The following is an 18,296-nucleotide window of genomic DNA, read 5'->3' on the forward strand; positions in this document are numbered from 1 at the left end:
TGTTGTTTGTTGTGTAGAGAACTAGAATGGCTGGAAGAAACGACGCTGCGATTGCTGCTGCATTGAAAGTTGTGGCTCAAGCTGTGGGGCAACAGCCTAATGCTAATGTTGGTGTAACACCCCGTTTTCCCAACATAAAAATTTCATAAAAATAATCAGAGTATTCACATAAACGGAATGTCACATTCTATTTTATCTTATTTCTCTTTCTCCCCAAAACTCTCTCAAATCTCATAACAACCCTTAAACTCAATATTATTTTATTTTCAAATCTTATTTTATTAAATAATATAATAAGCTACCTGATAAATCATATAATCATATAATATATTCTAAATTCAATTAAACAATTAAATAAAACAAATTATTCAAAGAGGGCGTTACAACTCTACCCCCTTAAAAGAATTTCGTCCTCGAAATTCAAAGCACGCAAGAAAAGGAATTCAATTTATGCCTAACCATCTTAAACCATATATAGCCAAATTGAAACTTCAACAAAACATGTAAACCACATCAAAGTTAGTCAATCAAACATGATCATATAATAAACATATCTATTAATCAGAAACACAACAAAAACCAATCAAACAGCATAAAGATGGTAATACAACTGTTACTCGACGCAACTCGACTCAACTAAGCCGGACGGACCGACCTGCTCTGATACCAATTGTAACACCCCGTTTTCCCAACATAAAAATTTCATAAAAATAATCAGAGTATTCACATAAACGGAATGTCACATTCTATTTTATCTTATTTCTCTTTCTCCCCAAAACTCTCTCAAATCTCATAACAACCCTTAAACTCAATATTATTTTATTTTCAAATCTTATTCTATTAAATAATATAATAAGCTACCTAATAAATCATATAATCATATAATATATTCTAAACTCTTCTTAATAAATTCTAGACTCAATTAAACAATTAAATAAAACAAATAATTCAAAGAGGGCGTTACAGTTGGTGCCAATTGTAACACCTCGTTTTCCCAATATAAAAATTACAAACATATAATCAGAGTAAACAGCAATTAACGGGATATCACATTCTTAAAAATCTTCAAAACATAGATAAATAATAATTTATCCTTCATTAACCAAATAGCAGCGGAATAAAATTCAAATCATCATAAAGTCTTGGCACGCAGGCCTCATTAAAACATGTCATAATAATTCAGTCAAATATCATAAATGAACACGTAAAAGAATGAAGCATGTATATCATAAACCTCATCCCGTTATGTATCAGAGCGACCTAGACGACACAGTGAGGCAAGGCCACTCACGACGGCAAACTGCACATTAAGCTTGATCACCTGCAAGTTACTCAGACGAAGAGCAACATTTCCAAGCAGAAGGGGTGAGATTTCACAAAACAATAATATTAATCAATATAATTCAACAAATCATAATTAACAACATATACATCTTAAACATCATAGCATCATTGATAATATAATATCAAGCAATCAATTCATTCAATCATCATCAACAACATAACATCTTTTGACTCGACAATGTGACAATGCAACCTAAACCTCTTATATGCATGTGGTACCAATTCAGGGCATGAGCCCCCAACAGTTTAGTATTAATATACTTTTAGGGCATAAGCCCCCAACAATTATTTTGAGCTAAAGCTCCATCGTGGTGAGGACAAGGCTCCAGGGCATGAGCCCCCAACATATGTATGCTAATGCATGGACTCAATCATCTAAAACATCTTAATCAACATCTCATATACATCCAATAATTTGGAGTTCAACATCATCTTATTCATCTTATAATGACTCATGCAACTTGGTTAAATAACAAAAGCAGCATAATCAGATCACAACAACATTATACTTCATAACAACAATTCATTTCAACAACATCTTAATCATTCAATAATATTTCAAGTAATGCATTTAATCATTAAATCACATTACAAACAACTTAACAGTTGAAACAGCCTTACAGATTTCAGTTAACATCTTAAATATGTCTTACTACTACCTAAAGTTCCATTCCTAATCAATTCAATCAACTCAGGTCACGACATTCTCAAATGCATTCAGTTCTGGAAGTGCTCGCGAGGCGAGAGCATCTGCTCTCCATGGCGAGTACAAGCCAGATTTCCAACTCAAGTTGTTCTATGCTAAACCAGGTTCACTCTCATTCTAAATCATCCTCTAATCTTTAATAAACATCTTAAGGCACTCAAAAACATCTAAGGTTCAACTCAAAAGTCAAAATCACGAAATTCAACATGCTCTCTGGTCATGCTCGCTATGGCGAGTAAGGTTGCTCGCTATGGCGAGCTACGACATGTAACTCGCGAGGCGAGGGGTAATGGCTCGCGTGGCGAGCGATGAACTTCATCCCTCGCGAGGCGAGCGATGAACACAGGCTCGGGCAGAATTGCAGTTTTTATAAAAGTCCATCTAATCTCTTGGTTTAAAGCCTAATTTTGATTCCTGAATTCATCCTATTCATAATCTAAGGTCAAAGGACGGTTTTCGCACCAATTTAACAACCTAACATCAATGGATCATCAAATTCTCCTATTAACCCTAATTCCAAAACTTTTCTAATTCAATCCTAACTTTGTTAATTGATCATCAGAATTATAAGAATTAACATTACTGAATCATTAGTCTCACCCTTACCTTGTTTTGCAGAAATCGCAGCTCTCTCTTGGTCTTCTCCCTTGTATGGCTTTTTCTCCAAAAACAGTCGTACGTACAAAACGTTTTCTAAAACCTAGGTCTTTCCTTTTTATATCTCCTCCTAATATCTTATCTTATCTCACTTTCTCCCCCAAAACTCTCTAAAATCTCAAAACAGCCCTCAACTAAATATTTTATTTTATTTTCAAATCTTATTTTATTAAACAATAAAATAAGTCTCATATCTAAAAAAAATCATCAAAGCTCATAACTCATCTCAAAATCATCCAAATCATATAAATCATCAAAAATCATCAAAATTCACACATATATTATATAAATATAATATAATCGTCTAAACTCGATTAAATAATTAATTAAATAAAAGTGGGCGTTACACCAATGCTGAAGTAAGAATGTTGGAGACTTTCTTGAGGAATCATCCCCCCTATTTTTAAAGGAAGGTACGACCCTGATGAAGCTCAGACGTGGCTCAAAGAGATTGAGAGGGTTTTCCGTGTTATGCAATGCACTGAAGTTCAGAAGGTGCGTTTTGGTACGCATCAGTTAGCTGAGGAAGTTGATGATTGGTGGATTAGTCTTCTACCTACTCTAGAGCAAGATGGTGCAGTTATTACTTGGGCTGTGTTTAGGAGAGAGTTCCTAGACAGATACTTTCCGAAAGATGTTCGCGGGAAGAAAGAGATTGAGTTCCTTGAGCTGAAGCAAGGGAACATGTCGGTGACTGAGTATGCTGCTAAGTTTGTGGAGCTGGCTAAATTTTATCCACATTATACTGCTGAGTCTGCTGAGTTCCCCAAGTGCATCAAATTTGAGAATGGTTTGCGTGCTGATATCAAGAGGGCAATTGGTTACCAGAAAATCCGTAACTTTTGCTGAGCTGGTGAGCAGTTGCAGAATTTATGAGGCGGATACTAAGGCTCATTAGAAGGTTGTGAATGAGAGGAAAGGTAAAGGTCAGCAGAGTCATCCTAAGCCTTACCGTGCTCCTGCTGATAAGGAGAAACAAGGAGTTAATGATGAGAGGAGGCCGAGAAAGAAAGAAGCTGTTGCTGAGATTGTTTGTTATACTTGTGGTGAGAAAGATCAAAAGAGTAATGCTTGTACTTGGGATGTGAAACGGTGTTTCCGTTGTGGTAAGAAAGGACATACGCTTACATAATGTAAGCATGATGATGTTGTATGCTTTAACTGCAATGAAGAGGGTCATATTGGGTCACAATGCAAGAAATCAAAGAAGACTTAGACTACTGGTACACAGACAGATAATGAGGATCATTTGATTAGAGGTACATGTTACTTTGATAGTACTCCTTTAATTGCTATTATTGATATTGGTGCTACACATTTCCTTATTGCTATTGATTGTGCTTCTAAGTTGGGTCTTGCTATGTCAAATATGAATGGAGAGATGGTAGTCGAAACTCCAGCTAAGGGTTCGGTGACTACTTCTCTTGTTTGTTTAAGATGTCATTTGTCTATGCTTGGTCGAGATTTTGAAATTGATACGTTTTGTTTACCTTTGTGTGGAATGGATGTAATCCTTGGTATGAATTGGTTAGAGTACAACCATGTTCATATTAATTATTTTAGTAAGTCAGTGTACTTTTCTTCTGCTGAAGAAGAAAGTGGAGCAGAGTTCTTGTCTACTAAGTAGCTGAAGCAATTAGGACGTGATGGAATTTTGATGTTTTCTTTAATGGCATCTTTATCTATTGAGAATCAAGCAGTGATTAATAAGTTACAAGTGGTGTGCGATTTTCCTGAAATTTTTTCTGATGAAATTCCTGATGTGCCACCAGAAAGAGAAGTGGAGTTTTCGATTGATCTTGTTCCGGGTTCGAAGCCTGTGTCTATGACACCTTACCATATGTCGGCTTCTGAGTTAGCTGAGTTGAAGAAACAGTTAGAAGATTTACTTGATAAGAAGTTTATAAGACCAAGTGTTTCACCGTGGGGAGCTCTGGTATTGTTAGTTAAGAAGAAAGATGGTAGCATGACATTGTGTATTGATTATCGATAGTTGAATAAGGTAACGATAAAGAATAGGTATCCACTTCCGAGAATTGATGACTTGATGCATCAGTTAGTGGGTGCACGTGTGTTTAGCAAGATTGATTTGAGGTCCGGTTATCACCAGATTAAAGTGAAAGATGAAGATATGCAGAAGACGTCTTTTAGCACGCGTTATGGACATTATGAATATAAAGTGATGCCTTTCGGTGTTACAAATGCGCCTGGTGTGTTTATGGTGTACATGAATGATGGGATAAAACCGCAAGTGCACAACCTTACCGAAGTAGTAATAAAAGTATCGTTTCGACAGGGAGTTATGAATTCAATTATCTTTTAACAATGATTAGAATTAAAGTTTAAATGATTGAAAGTTGTATTTTTTTTATAATTAAAAGAAAATAACAATAATAAAATAAAAGCGGTGCCTTGGGATTATTGGTTCATCTAATTGACAAGTCATTCACAAACCAAACTATTAAACTTATAACCTTATGTTAGACCTAACTTCTAAAGACAGTTTCTCTTTTGTTCCTCTAGCAAGCAAGCCTATTTCGCTGACTTGATTACTATTAAATTTTGGTCCTAAGTTGCAACCAACCCTATTTCGCTGACTTGATCACAATTTAGAATCCTTGAAGTTCGAAACTATATGTCTCAAAGATTGTAAAGACTACTTCGCTGCCTTTACAATCTTTGTCTAAATTCACTTGTTCGAATATCAAAGCTCCACTTTCGTTTTATGAATTGATATTTGAGATGATGGATTAACAATTATCAAACCCTCAACTTTCGTTTCCACAGTTTGATAATGGTTAATTCATGTTAAAGCGGTGAATTTAGATTAGAGATTAAGGTTACATAAGATTATGGTTTAAAGCTTGGTTTGATTAGGATTATGTCATTTAGACTTATCCAACAATCGCAAGACAAGAAGAAGTCTACTCACTAACGTTCATTGTAGACATAGAAGAGAAGAAGAAGAACATAAAATAAAGGTGAACTTTTATTCAAAGAAACAATTGTCACTTATTATTTCAGAGAACAAAAGAAGAATATTTGTGATGGATAGCTACTCTATTTATAGTTTACATTCGACATAAAATCTAACCAATCACTAGAATATTCCCCAAGTAAACTAAAACAGAGTAGCTTAAAATCTAAGCAAAAGTAGTTTTGGAGTGTGGCATGGCCGTGCCAAGCCTAGCACGGGTGGTGCCAGGTTTCTGACTTGAGGGAGATATATTTTTGTCTCCGAATCTTCGTATTTTCGTACCAAATTAGCTCCAAAATCCCTTTCTTTTGCTCCAAGACTCGATCCATCAAATATTCGTTCCTGAAATATAAAAATATGCAATTGTAGTAAAATAGTTCAAAAAGGAAATAATATTAATATAAAATAAACTTAAATCTAATTAAAACGAAACTAAATAATATATTAAAATAGATAATAAATGCTTCATCAAACTCCCCCATACTTGAATCTTTGCTTGTCCTCAAGCAAAAGGCATAAACATGGTAGCATAAACAATATTATCCTCACGTAGGAAGTCGGAGGGCCTACCTCCTTCCCCAATCTAGATTCAATGACGCTTTTTAAATTTTCTCAAGATAGCATCACCTTCACGTAGGAAGTCGGAGGGCCTACCTCCTTCCCCAATCTAGATTCAATGATGCAACCTTGAAATCAATTTGGCTATTTGGCTTTTTATAAACTCCCTTATACTAACTTATACTACTTTTACTTTGAGAATTTTTAAAGGTCAACGTACCACTAAAATTAGAACGCATTTCCTTAAAATACCTATTTATACACTTACTCAAGGGAAGCAACTTGTGTTTTTCTCATAAAATAGTTTCAATTTCTGATTTCACAGTAGAGAGATACATCAGTATTTAAGGTACAAGAGAGGAGCTTCAGTTCCTAATCTTAAGGAGTGGAGCATATAACTTATTGTTGTTACTAACCTATTCCTAAGGCAGTGGCTATGACTCCAACAACTCAACACAATGAATTTCCGTTACCAAGGAATACAAACAATCTATGCTTATCTCTATTTTACAATAATTTATATATTATGCTTATTACGCCCCCACAAGATGGGGTCTCTATCAATGACACCCATCTTGTCTCGAATTAGAGTGAACCGCAAGCGTGAGAGAGGTTTTGTGAGAATGTCTGCCACTTGATCCTTCGTGGAAATGTGGGAAACCTGTAGCTGTCCATTCTGAACCAGTTGACGCACAAAATGATAATCAAGAGCAATGTGCTTCATCCGTGAGTGAAAAACTGGATTGGCACGGAGGTAAGTTGCTCCGATCTTATCACATAACAGGACGGGTGTTGGAGTGTTGACTCCAAGTTCACCGAGGAGGTGGCTTAACCAACTCACTTCTGCAGCCGTATGAGCCACTGACCTGCACTCCACTTCCGTCGACGACCGTGCTACTATGCGTTGACGTTTTGATATCCAAGAGATTGGATTTGCCCCAAGATAGATGATGAATGCTGATATTGAAGTTCTTTCATCGAGGTTCCCTCCCCAATCGGCATCACTATATGCTTCAAGTTTTAAAATCTTGGGGTTTCTGAGTTGCAGGCCATGATTGATGGTTTGTTTGAGGTACCTGAGTGTGCGCTTGAGCTGATGGAGGTGAGTTTCTGTTGGTTGATGCATGAATTGAGACAACTTGTTGATCGGAAACAAGAGGTCTGGGCGAGTCAAGGTGACATACTGTAGAGCCCCGATGATACTTCGAAACTGTTTTGCATCTGTTGTAGCGGAACCATCAACCAATTTGAGAGATGTGGTAGTGCATAGTGGAGTATTTGTGGGTTTTGAACCTGCCATGTTGAACTTCTGCAGTAGGTCACGTATATACTTGTGTTGATTCAGAAACAAACCATTCTTTGTGGGTACAATCTAAATACCAAGAAAGTAGTGAGGGAAACCAAGATATTTGAGGGAAAATCTATTGGACAATTCTTGCATAAACTGTTTTAGAAATTGATCTTGACTTCCTGTGATCAAGAGATCATCAACATACACCAGTAGGAATGATTGAACTCCATCCTTATTGTAAATGAATAGGGAGGAGTCGCTGCAACTTGTTGCAAACCCATAAGAGACTACATATGATTTGTGTACTTCATGCCAAGCACGAGGAGCTTGTCTAAGACCGTAGATTGCTTTACGTAATTTGCAAATATGATTTGGAAAGTGTTTGTGGATAAAACCCGGTGGTTGTTGCATATAGACTTCTTCGGTGAGATTTCCTTGAAGGAAAGCATTATTGACATAAAGTTGGTGCATTGGCCAGCCACGTGCAAGTGCTATGGTGAGGACAATTTTTATTGTTTGAGGTTTTACCACAGGTGCAAATGTTTCTTTAAAGTCTATGTCGGGCGTTTGAGTGAAGCCTTTTGCAACTAGTCTAGCTTTGTATCTAGCAATTGTACCATCATGATTTCTCTTGACTCTAAATAACCACTTGCAGCCAACAATGTTGTGGTTGTTGATCTTAGGTACCAATGTCCAAGTGCCATTGTGTAGTAGAGCATCAAATTCTGCTGAGCAAGCTTGTCGCCATTCAGGAACTTTTAAAGCTTGAGTAATTGTTGATGGTTCAATGTTTTCTGGCATATCATGTTTTGTAGCCATGAAGATTTTTTTCGATTTGAGAATATTACTCTTGGATCTGGTACGAATGGGACTGCGAGATGGGTTAGCAGTAGAAGATACGGTGTTTGTGCTAGCGGAAGAAAGTATATATGTGGAAGGAGCATTACCGCAACTTGAAGTCAGATTTGGCACTATTATCGGTTCTGAAACAGTGACCTCTGGGTTTATTTGTATATTTGTTGGTAATGGGGAAAAGGTTATGGCTTGTTCTTGTTGGTTGTGAATTGGATTTGGAGAAGGTATTAATGTGTATGGAGGAGAGTCTAATATAGGTTCGGCTGGTGGTGTTTGTTGAAGTTGTGTAAGATTCTGATATGGGAACGAGTTTTCTATGAACTGTACATGTCTTGATATGTATATTCGGTTCGTTGAATGATCAAGGCATAGATAGGCATGGTGGGAGTTGGAGTATCCTAAGAATATACATGGTTTGGATCTATTTTGTAGTTTGTTTTTGGTATATGCTCGAAGCCAAGGAAAACATAGACATCCAAATGAATGGAGATGATTGTAATTGGGGGGATTGTTGAACAAGATTTGGTATGGTGACTGCATTGACAGATTCGGTGTTGGCATTCTATTGATTAGGTAAGTGGCGGTATTAAAGGCATAACTCCAAAATTGAGATGGTAAATTAGCATGGTGAAGGAGGGTACGACCAGTTTCAACTATGTGTCTATGTCGACGCTCTGCAGTGCCATTTAATTCGGGTGTGTGCGGTGGTGATGTGAAATGGCTAATTCCATGAGTTGCAAGTAATGGTTTTAATTTAATAAATTCACCACCGTTATCAGAATACAATGAGATGATGGGTAAATTAAAGAATTTCTCAACAAGTGATTTAAATTTACTAAAAATTGAGAAGACATCAGACTTAAATTTCATTGGATAAAGCCAAATGTATTTGGAGAAATGATCAATAAAAATTACATAATAAACGAAACCATCTAAAGACCTAATAGGAGCAGGGCCCTAGACATCCGAATAAATCAACTCAAGAGGTCTTGTGCTTTTGAGACTGTGATCTGAAAATGGGAGTTTATGACTTTTGGCAAAATGACATGAGCTACATTCGATGGAGGTGGGACACTTTATTGGAATTTGAAAACTTGATGCAAGATGCTTTATGATTCTGATATGCAGCTATATTAGCAAATGGTCGCATTTGGTTGCGGTTGGGGTAACCTTTGATTTTGTAGCAGATCTTAGCCGAGTGGCCTGCTTTCTCACTGTATTGACAAACTATTTTGCGATTTTTTCTCATTGGAGAATTTATTCACTTTAAAACAAGATGTGGGTATATCAAGAAAACTTAAAACACGAGTTTAATTTCATGTACAACAACCAATTTAGAGGAGACAACAAAAATTTATGTCATAATTTTTCAATAAAAACAAGCTACTTAATCATGTCTTTCACAATAAAACAACACAAAAGAATAAAGTTCAAGGGAGTTTGGAAACACTACGACTCAAGACACTTTATTAGGCTCCCCCCCACACGTAGGAGAAGCATTGTCCTCAATGATTTAAAAGAAGAAGAAGAAAAAGAAGAAGATGATGAAGAAAGAAGAGAAGTAGAGAAGAGTGGAGGAAGAGGAGAGCTCACAATTTTATTGAAGTCCATAAGGTAGACCTTGGAGGTGAAGGTGTTGCATCATGTATCGGAACATTTGATTGTTTTATTCATTTATTTGAGTGCCCCTTAGGACATCGTTTCTTAGCCCGATCATTTCAACACCTTGTCTTTGTTGCTCGGTGCATGTTCTTTGAACTTCGGCATCCATGCCCACCGTTCATCATTATGGTTTCCACCGGCTACTTGTTAATTGTGCAAGTTTGCACCTACCTCCTCGTCATCACCACCATCATCACCATCATTGTGTACCTGTGGGTTAGTGCCAACATAAACCAAGTTTTCTACCACCTCCGGATTAGTATTATCCGAATTAGGTAGAATAATCAAGCAATTAGCATTATTGACTCTCCACTCATATTGGTAATTGTGAGAAGGGTCATGGATTCTAAAAAAAATAGTAGTGAGGGTTTCTAAGTCTAGATAGTAGTTTCCCTCAATCCTATTTATCCCTTTGTTCACATTTACATCAATTTTCTTTAACAATGAAAGTGATCATTCCACTTACCACTATATCACCTTTATATCCGGTTTCTTTCTACCAATTGAAACAAGATAATAAATCAAATAATAGCAAATGTTAACATGGTGGTTATAAAGCATAGCCAACAACATAAACGACTCAATAGTCCTTATCATTCATACCTCATTTCTACCCCATATTATGCAAGCCATAACCCTTTGAAGGTACCTAAGCACAGAGTTGTGAAGTCATATCCTCACCTTTCCTTTTTGATGTCATTGACCTTAGCTTGGTTTGGGTGTGGGTGGATGAATGTTGGTGAAGTTCGGAGAGAATTATGGAAGAAGGATGAAAGAGGTTATTTGATTTGAATACGGGAAGAAAAAATAAATAAATAAAAAAGTGAATTTTTTTTTCGCCTGATGGGTTGGCACGGCCGTGCCACCGCAGGCACGGGCCGTGCCAACTCTCTGGAAAAAGAGGGAAGATTTTTCTTTTTTTTTGGGTGGGTTTCTGGAAAAAGGGGGAAGATTATTATTATTATTTTTTTGGGTGGGTTTCTGGTCAATGGCTTCAAATTTTTTTCACTTTTTCGCATCATATTTGGACAAATACCTACAAAACAAATTAAAACAACACAAAACAAACAAAATAAAAGCAATTAAACTCGTGGGTTGCCTCCCACGAAGCACTCGTTTAAAGTCATTAGCTTGACGATTAGAAGGTTTCTCTACCCAATACCCAATCTTTTCCAAAGGGATAGTGGCATCAAACTGACATTCTCTCCCAAATCACACATGATTTTCTCAATGGTTTCACTCTTACCACACAAGGGGTGGAAAAACTCTCAATCACTATAAGTTTAGGCTTAGCAAGCCTTTGTGGGACATGGATTTTGAGTTTATAAGGTGGTGAAACGATTGACTTATCACTCTCTCCTATGACTTTCTCACCTTGTTGCTTTTCACTCTCTATCTCACCCTTAATTGTCTTAGTTTTCATAATGGGGTCCTCTAACTGCTTACCGTCCCTAAGTTGAATAGCATTTATAAGGCCTTTAGGGTTGGCTTCAGTTTGACTTGGAAAGACTTCGGGGGTTTGAGAGGAAGTAGCTACTTGTTGGGCTACTTGAGAGATTTGAGTTTCTAGCATTCTAGTGTGAGTAGCAATGGAGTCCACTTTAGATGTAAGCTTGACAAGAGAGTCATTCAAAAATCCAGTTTGATTTTTAAGTTCTTGAAATTACTTGAATTGCTCCATAGCATGTTTTTGTAGTAAAATCTCCAAGCTGGATTTCTGAGGGACTCTTTGGTTGTTCGCATAAACAGGTGGTGTTGTTTGTTGTCCAAAGGTATTTTTAGGAGTTTTGTGATAAAAATTTTGCTCGGGACTTTTAGCAACACTACCTAATTGCCACTCAACACCAATATGGTCAAGTATTCCACAAAATTCACGAGGTGGTGAAACAAGAGCAGGTGTGACGACACTTACACTTAAGTTATCAAAATTTTGAAGAAGTGTGCCCACCTTAGCAGATAGATGATCAAGGGTAAAAACCTGGTACATACCTGCCTCTTTCTTAGAGGGTGGAGGAGTAACATCAGTGATAACTCTCTTACTTGTCCACTGATAGTGGTTTTGTGCCATGTCCTCGATCAAATCATATGCTACTGTGTAAGTTTTATTCATCAAAGTTCCACCTGCAGCTGCATCAACATTCATTTTTGTGGTAAACAAAAGACCATTATAAAAAGTGTGGATAATAAGACAATTCTCAAAACCATGATGGGGCCAAAGCCTAAGCATTTCTTTGAAACGCTCCCACGCATCGTAAAGAGATTCACCATCTTTTTGAGTGAATTGTGTGATTTGACTCCTCAATTGAGCAGTTTTACTATGGGGAAAGAATTGAGAAAGAAATGCCTTCCTCATTTGGTTCCATGAAGTGATAGAACCAATTTGCAATGAATGAAACCAAGCACTAGCTCTATCCCTCAAAGAGAAAGGAAAGAGGTGCAGCCTTATGGCCTCTTGGTTTGCCTTCAAAGTTCCACTCAGTCTTAACAAAATTGAAACATGAAGATTCAGATCCTCAATGGGTGATCCGAAAAATTGATTTTGCTGCACCAGGTAAATAAGTGCAGGCTTTATTTCAAATTTAATACCCTCAACCGTTGGGTACACAATAACATCGTACGACTCATCTGAAGATGTGATTGCATACTCTTTGAGAGCACGTTTCTCAGCCATATTGTTATTATTGTGTGGATCTTCTTTGAGTCATGCCTGAAATCAAAACGGTTAAAGATAGAAAATAAAAAATAAAAAAATAAAATAAAAAAATAAAATAAAATAAGGAGAAAGGGAGATATATATATATATATATATATATATATATATAAATAAAATAAAAAAAGATTAGAAAAAGAAATAAAATATTTATATATATATATATATATATATATATATATATATATATATATATATATATATATATATATTTTATTTACTTTTATAATTTTTTTTTCGACTAACCACCATTAAAAAGTGAGTAAACCCTCATTTGGGTCCCTGAAAGTGTCCCACGCTATCAGACCAGTCCCTCAATCAATTTAATGAATCAAAAACTCCCCCAATGTATGTTATGTTAGTCAAATGCATCCAAAACGTTAACTTGGTATTAATGGTGCTGATGTGTCCGTTATCCTTGCCACTTCAACCACATTGTTGGCCTTCCACGTAGGCAAGGACGTAATTGCATGGGATAACAAACATTGCAACAGGCATTATAGTCCCTCATTTATTCTCACTCTTTTTCTTCTTCTCTCCTCATCAAACAAACAATCTGCAACCTCAATTCCAAACCCTAAAACCCAATTTTCAATCCCAAATTCTCCTCTCTCATTTTCAAAGTTAATACCAAAATTGAATTGAGTTTCAATATTGTTGGAGGTTGGGAGATGTACAGGAACACCATGGACAACAAAAAATCTTGGAGTATGCTGACGATTAGGAACATGATTTGGGGATTAATTTGATCTATTCTTTCTTCCTTTTCCCTTCCCTGTTCATCTTCCTTCATCACCCATACCATGTTCATCTAAACCCAGAAAACTTTATCTACCAATAATTTGTATCAATCCCAATTTCTTCGTAGATTTGTATCAATCCCAATGATTTGGCTTATTGTTTTATGGGAGTTTGTTTTCGGGTGCTGTTGTTTGGCGTGGTTGCATGGCTTCAGTTTTTTCCTGCTGTTTTTGTTCCTTGCCTTGCGCCTGTTACATCTTGTGGCATGGTTTCCTGTTGATAAATCTTTGCTTTCAGAAAAATAAACAAACGAAGGTGATGAAAATTGATTTAAAAATTTGTTGTTGTTGTTCTCCTCTAAGCCTCTTGATTTTGTAGAGTTCTTTTCATTTAGAACTTTTGAATTTTGATTATTATATGCTTTAGTTTTTGGATCAATTAGTTGATGATTTTGAAAAGAAGAAATATAAAAGTACTGATTTTGAGTGTTTGAAAGTGAAATTTGGGATTTTTTTTGTTGTTGTTTTGTTAGGTGTGTTGATGCTTGATGGAGATTTGAGAGAGGGAAGAGGAAGAAGATGAAGATTGAACTTTGTTCATCTTTTTCCAGAAGATATAGAGTTCTAGCGTTCATTTTGATCCCCATCTATGTGGACATTCCAACAAGCATATTATGTGGCAAAAATTATGGACACATCATCAGACTTAACACCAAGTTAACGTTTTGGATTAAATTGACTAACAGAACTAACATTGAGGGAGTTTTTAATAATTTATGTTGATCGAGGGACTGGCCTGATAGCGAGGGACACTTTCAGGGACCCAAATGAGGGTTTACTCTTAAAAAGTTAATCAAATTACAATAACTCCCCGGCAGCGGCGCCAAAAACTTGATGGGATAAAACCGCAAGTGCACGGTCTTACCGAAGTAGTAATAAAAGTATCGTTCCGATAGGGAGTTATGAATTCAATTATCTTTTAACAATGATTAGAATTAAAGTTTAAAGGATTGAAAGTTGTATTCTTGTATAATTAAAAGAAAATAACAATAATAAAATAAAAGCGATGCCTTGGGATTATTGGTTCATCTAATTGACAAGTCCTTTGTAACGCCCACTTTCGTTTAATCGTTTATTTAATCGAGTTTAGGCGATTATATTATAATCGTATAATATATGCATGATTTTGATATGTTTTGATGATTTATGATGATCTTGGTGATTTGATTGATGACGTGGAAAGTTATGAATTTTGAAGGCTTTGATAAGGATATGAGATTTATTTTATTGTTAAATAAAATAAAGATTTGAAAATAATATAAAATATTTAGTTGAGGGCTGTTTTGATATTTTAGATAGTTTTTGGGGGAGAAAGTGAGATAAGATAAGTAATTAAGAGGAGATATAAAAAGGTTAGACCTAGTTTTAGAAAAACATTGTTGTACGTACGTTTTTGGAGAAAAAGGGAGAAAAATCCAAGAGAAGGGAGAACCACCTTAGAGTGCTGAGATTTCTTCAATACAAGGTAAGGGTGAGACTAATAATTCTATAACGTTAATTGCTGTAATTTTGATGATTAGTTGACAAAGTTAGGATTGATTTAGAGAAGTTTTGGAATTAGGTCAAAACCCTAAAAATTGATGATCAAACGGTAAAACTTGTGTAGATTGATGTAGAAACCGTCCTATAGCCTTAGAACATGTTTAGGATGAATTCTGGAATCAAAATTAGGCTTTGAACCATGTTAGTTGGTGGATTTTCGAGAAAACCCGTATTCTGGCCGAGCCTCTGTTCATCGCTCGCCTTGGCGAGGGATGATCCTCGCCTCGCGAGTGATGAACTTCATCGCTCGCCATGCGAGCCTTTTCCCTTCGCCTCGCGAGTTGTGTGACGCAGCTCGCCACTGCGAGCAACCTTACTCGCCATAGCGAGCTAAGGCAGAGTGTATGTTAGATTTTGTGTTTTCGACTTTTTAGTTGGACCTTTAGTGCCTGAACATACCTAGTATTGATTAGGAATGAATGTAGGATCAGAGGGAACCCAGAACAAGCTTAGTTTGGGAGTTGAGTGGTACTCGCCACGGCGAGTAAGAACTCTCGCCTCGCGAGCACAGCCAGGATGTAGTTGCTTGTGAGTTTGTGCGATCTGTGTCGCACGTGTTGATTAAGAGTGAACCCCTAATTGGTATTGAGACCTAATGATGACGTTTAATGCAGTCTGTAGAGTTTTTTAGGTTATGTTGATATTAATTGAACATGAACTAATGTATTGTATATTCATGCAAGATATGATAATTGAACGTGATTACGTGATAAGTGTTTATCAATTATGTTATGTTGTTCATGATAATTGGATATATGATTATGTGATAACTGTTTAGTAATGATGCAATGTTGTTAATGAAATGATTATGATGTTAATTTATGATTCGCAATTACATTGATTAATGTTATTTTGTTATGAAATCTCACCCCTTTTGCTTGAAAATGTTGCCCTTCGTATGGGTAACTTGCAGGTGATCGTGTTTAGTGTGCAGTTGCTTCTGTGAGTGGCCTTGCCTCACTGTGTCGTCTAGGTCGCTCTGATACGTAACGGGATGGGGTTATATGCTATAACATGATTCATTCTTTTACGTGAACTGCTATGATAATTTCTGTTTTGATTAACTCTTTTGAGATACTCTGTTGGGGCCTGCGTGCCAAAACGTTTTATGAATTATGTTTATGATTTTTCCGCTGCAAATGTTTAAGATATTGGTTAAATTATTATTTAACTGTTGGATTACGTTATATGTGATATCCCGTTGTTTTGATGTTTACTCTGATAAATGTTATGTTTAAAGAAATTTTGATATTGGGAAAACGGGGTGTTACATCCTTCATAAACCAAACTATTAAACTTATAACCTTATGTTAGACCTAACTTCTAAAGATAGTTTCTCTTTTGTTCCTCTAGCAACCAAGCCTATTTCGCTGACTTGATCACAATTTAGAATCCTTGAAGTTCGAAACTATATGTCTCCAAGATTGTAAAGACTATTTCGCTGCCTTTACAATCTTTGTCTAAACTCACTTGTTCGAATATCAAAGCTCCACTTTCGTTTTATGAATTGATATTTGAGATGATGGATTAACAATTATCAAACCCTCCACTTTCGTTTCCACAGTTTGATAATGGTTAATTCATGTTAAAGCGGTGAATTTAGATTAGAGATTAAGGTTACATAAGATTAAGGTTTAAAGCTTGGATTAACAATTATCAAACCCTCACTAACGTTCATTTTAGACATAGAAGAGAAGAAGAAGAAGAACATAAAATAAAGGTGAACTTTTATTCAAAGAAACAATTGTCACTTATTATTTCAGAGAACAAAAGATGAATATTTGTGATGGCTAGCTACTCTATTTATAGTTTACATTCGACTTAAAATCTAAGCAATCACTAGAATGTTCCACAAGTAAACTAAAACAGAGTAGCTTAAAATCTAAGCAAAAGCAGCAAAAGTAGTTCTGGAGTGTGGCACGGCCGTGCCAAGCCTAGCACGGGCCGTGCCAAGTTTCTGACTTGAGGGAGATATATTTTTGTCTCCGAATCTTCGTATTTTCGTACCAAATCAGCTCCAAAACCCCTTTCTTTTGCTCCAAGACTCAATCCATCAAATATTCGTTCCTGAAATATAACAATAGGCAATTGTAGTAAAATAGTTCAAAAAGGAAATAATATTAATATAAAATAAACTTAAATCTAATTAAAACGAAACTAAATAATATATTTAAATAGATAATAAATGACTCATCAATGAATCGTATTTTTCATGCGTTTTTGGATCGTTTTGTGGTTGTGTTCATTTATGATATTTTGATATACTCCAAGTCCGAAGAAGAGCATGCTAAGCATTTGAAGATTGTTTTGCAAGTGCTGAAAGAGAAGAAGCTATATGCTAAATTGTCAAAGTATGAATTTTGGTTGAAAGATGTGAATTTTCTTGGCCATGTTATTTCTGGTAATGGTATTGCGGTAGATCCATCTAAAGTTGATGCAATATCGCAATGGGAGACTCATAAGTCGGTTATAGAAATTAGAAGCTTTTTGGGTTTGGCAGGTTATTACCGCAGGTTTATAGAAGGATTTTCCAAGTTAGCACTTCCGCTAACACAGTTGACTTCTAAAGGTAAAACTTTTGTATGGGATGTTCAGTGTGAGAACAGTTTTAATGAATTGAAGAAGCGGTTGACGACGACCCCAATTTTGATTTTGCCGAAGTCTGATGAACCTTTTCTTGTTTACTGTGATGCGTCCAAATTGGGCTTAGGTGGTGTGCTTATGCAAGATGGTAAAGTGGTTGCTTATGCATCAAGACACTTGAGAATTCATGAACGAAATTATCCTACTCATGATCTTGAATTAGCTGCAGTGGTATTTGTGCTTAAGATTTGGAGACATTACTTGTATGGTTCGAGATTTGAAGTGTTTAGTGATCACAAGAGCTTGAAGTATTTGTTTGATCAGAAGGAATTGAATATGAGACAGCGAAGGTGGCTCGAATTGTTGAAAGATTATGATTTTGGGTTGAATTATCATTCAGGTAAAGCTAATGTTGTTATAGATGCCTTAAGTAGGAAGACTTTACATATGTTGTTGTAGATGCCTTGAGTTACTTGAACAGGTTAGAGATTTGAGTTTAGTTTGCGAATTGTCATCTCAGAGTGTGAAGCTAGGAATGCTGAAGATTGATAGTGATTTCTTGAAAAGTATTATTGAAGCGCAGAAAGTTGACGTTAAGTTTGTGGACTTGT

At 36.1% G+C, this 18,296-nt stretch overlaps 1 non-coding gene across 1 annotated transcript; it reads left to right on the forward strand.

The window, feature by feature from the left end:
- Positions 1 to 12,248: 12,248 nt before the first annotated feature.
- Positions 12,249 to 12,355, forward strand: LOC112416186 (small nucleolar RNA R71). The gene has a single exon (XR_003006493.1). It is a non-coding gene; the product is annotated as a small nucleolar RNA R71 (small nucleolar RNA).
- The last annotated feature ends 5,941 nt before the right edge of the window (positions 12,356 to 18,296 follow it).

This window comes from Medicago truncatula, chromosome 6 (assembly GCF_003473485.1).
Source record: "Medicago truncatula cultivar Jemalong A17 chromosome 6, MtrunA17r5.0-ANR, whole genome shotgun sequence".
In the NCBI taxonomy this organism is placed as follows: domain Eukaryota; kingdom Viridiplantae; phylum Streptophyta; class Magnoliopsida; order Fabales; family Fabaceae; genus Medicago; species Medicago truncatula.